Here is a 3,232-nt window from a genome sequence, read left to right on the forward strand (position 1 = left end):
CATGTTCAGATTGTTGTGCGGAATGAGTCGCGCTAGTTTGTTCTAGATTGTGTTGTTTCTAATTAAACTAGGCCGATGATTGTAACCGAGAATCATAGTGTGAGGAGATGATTGATCAGAACCTATGGCATGACTGAACATGACCATGCCATTGGTTCTGATCAAACATCTCCTCCATATGTCCTCATTGTATGAGGCCTATGCTACATTGCTTTCCACGTTTGTACTTCTTCAATTCTGCAATGGACAATGATTTAATTATGGCACAATGAAAGATAGGGTGTTGCCCTCAAACTTAATCATGTGTGCCATACTACTTGCACACTAGACTTAGTTTGCGGACAGTTCCTTTGCATGTAGTGTGATCCAATATATGAGGCCTCATTTTGTTTGTCTAGTGCATTGGCCAATGATTGAACAATGGCACATTGGAAGGCAAGGTGCCCTCAAACTTTGTCGTGTGTGTGTGATTACTTGCACACTGGACTTAGTTTGAGGGCAGTTCCTTGAGCTGTCGTCTGAGCCAATGTATGAGGCATCACATGTTTTCAATGTTCGTTTTCATCTATATACTTGTGAGGAGGCACACCTCTAATGCCATGTGTTCTTGTGGCAGACTGAGAAGCTCAAGTTTGAATCACCTACTGAGACCCCCGACGAGGGACCATCGAAGAAGCGAAGGGCGGCTAACGTCGGCCACTTCCAGCAGAACGTAGGGCCGGACCAGTTCTTGCGCATCGTCTTCAGGCCCACCTTCAGCCGGCTCCGGATCCCTCAAGATTTCGTCAGGTGGTTCGGAGAAATCCCTTCGAACATCATCGTCACCAACACTGGCTGCAAGTGGAGGATGACTACAGTGAGAGAAGGAGATGACGCATACATCGACCAGGGGGGCTTCACCATCGCTCATCAGCTGCAGATAGGTCAGTTCCTCAGCTTTAAGAAGGTGTCCTCATTCGAGTACAGTATGATCATCTTCGACCACACCTGCACTGAGATGATGACCAGGTGTCGTTACCTCGGCGATGCCACCAGGTGTGTCGTCTTCGAATATCATGCCTGAATCTTACCTGGTTCGTGTCGTGTGTTGAACAATGATCGTCTCTGCTGTGTCCTGAATTATGACCGTGTTTGAACAATGTTGTGTCGTCTATGATTAGTGCTAAATTTGCCTGAATTGTGATTGTGTTCCTGCTTCTGCTGTTGATCGATGGTGACTTCATCACTGAAGGGAAGAGGAAGCAGAAGCAAATTATGAGTTGCAACCAAATAACAGGGGCGCCGTTATGTGTTGTTGCTAGACGTGAAAACCAACCTACCAAACGAGCAGAACCCAAATCTCCACAGGGGAAAAAAAAAGACTCGGTGTAGACCACGAAACAACGTCTGCGAGGCGCAGAAAACTTCTTCCTAATCCGCCAGTGACGAAGCAAATTGATGGAGGGTACCAAACCGCGCCCCTTGTGTCTACAGACTCTGAAGAGGCACACGAAGACTGGCGTGCAACCACAGGTCGCCTTTCCTCCGCGCCGTGATCCCGAGCGCCTCCGTCATGTCCAGCTCACGCGGGGCGGCGCCGCCAGGGAGCTCCCAGTCAAAATGGAACAGCAGGCTCGCGAGCGCGAGCTCCATGATGGCGAGGCCGAGCGCTATGCCAGGGCACATCCTCCGACCCGCACCGAACGGCACAAGTTCGAAGTCCGTCCCCCTAAAGTCCACTGCGCAGCTGACGCCCTCCTCGAACCTCTCCGGCCTGAACTCCTCGGCGTCCGCGCCCCAGCTCTCGACGTCTCGCCCGATCGCCCAAGCGTTGACGAGCACCATGGCGCCCACGGGCACGTCGTTGCCAAGGACGTCGCGGCAGGGCTCCTGGCACTCCCGCGGGAGGAGCAGCGGCACCGCCGGGTGCAGCCGCAGCGTCTCCTTGAGCACCAGCTGCAGGTACCGCATCTCCGGCAGCGCCTCCTCCCGGATGCGGCTCTCCCCGGCGAGGGCCCCGCGCACCTCGGCCTGTGCCCTGTGGAGCGCCCTCGGCTCCCGCATGAGCTCAGCCATGGCGCACTGGAGCGTCGTCGCGGAGGTCTCGCTCCCGGCCCCGAACAGGTCCTGCAAAGAATGAATTTCATCGAACACTTATTTAAGCTGCCAGAGGTTTTTGTTACGTAGCCGAGTACATCGGTTTCTGTGCATATATGGAGGTCTTACGGTGATCACGGCGCGGATGGTTCCTATCTCGAGAGGAACGTGGAGCCCGCCGTCCGTCTGGATCCTCAGCAGCGCGTCCAGGAGGTCTTCTTCGTCGTCACAGGCGCCGGCAGCGGACTTCCTCCTTGCGCGGTGCTCCTCGATGACGCCGTTCATGAGCCGGCTCATCTTGGCACCGTGCAGCTCCGCGCGCCGTGCCGCACCGCTGAACGCGCGCGCGAGGCGCGAGGACGGGAACAGGTCGGCGAGGGTGAACCCGGCGGCCACCTTGACGCCCTCGTCAAGGCACTCCAGGAAAGCGTCGCGGTTCCCGATCCGGTCGCCGAGGTTCACCGAGGTGGAGCAGCATGAGCGGGGCACCGTGGCGGCGGGCGAGGTCCCGCATCGCGCGGTGGGGGAGCGCGCCGACGAGGTGGTGCAGGCTGCCGATGACCGGCAGCCGCCATGGCCCCGGGGGCAGGTTAGTCTCGCCGCCGCCGTGCCTGCGCGGCCTGAGCTTGGCGAGGAGAAGCGGGAGCACGACGATGGCGGCCAAGAGAAGGTAATGATAGTAGCTGTACTCGACATCTTGCGCCATGGGTGGCCGGTGGGAATGCATCTTGCCCACCGTCTGAAGCTTCTAAGAACAGCTCGGATCGATGGTCACATGGCGCGTCAGTTGACCTGCTAGTGCTAGCCAAATCACGCGGACGCCAAGCGATACGTCCGCCTTACCGAAAATGCGCTCTCGCAACACCTCCAGCGACGCGAAGTAAAGTGACTAGACTATCTGCAGAGATGCAAACTTGGCGCATATTTGAGGTCAGCGCTTCCGCGTCTGCGCCGCAGCCTTCGCCATCAATGGCGTGGCTTCCTGTTCTGCGCGCACTGGAGGCGGCGGCTGGGCTTCTGCGCCGCCTTCAATGGCATCATATCCCGCGCGTGGCCTCCCTTAAAAGTCCATCGGCCGCGTTTCTCCTTCGCCCACACCTCCACTCACACCACCACCGCCGCAGCGCCATGGGGAAGAAGAATGGCTTTGAGGCCT

At 57.0% G+C, this 3,232-nt stretch overlaps 1 pseudogene; it reads right to left on the reverse strand.

Moving 5' to 3' along the window:
* Window positions 1-1,467: 1,467 nt before the first annotated feature.
* Window positions 1,468-2,782, reverse strand: LOC124672670 (annotated as a pseudogene).
* Window positions 2,783-3,232: the final 450 nt, after the last annotated feature.

The sequence above is a fragment of the Lolium rigidum genome, chromosome 7 (genome assembly GCF_022539505.1).
Source record: "Lolium rigidum isolate FL_2022 chromosome 7, APGP_CSIRO_Lrig_0.1, whole genome shotgun sequence".
Taxonomy (NCBI): domain Eukaryota; kingdom Viridiplantae; phylum Streptophyta; class Magnoliopsida; order Poales; family Poaceae; genus Lolium; species Lolium rigidum.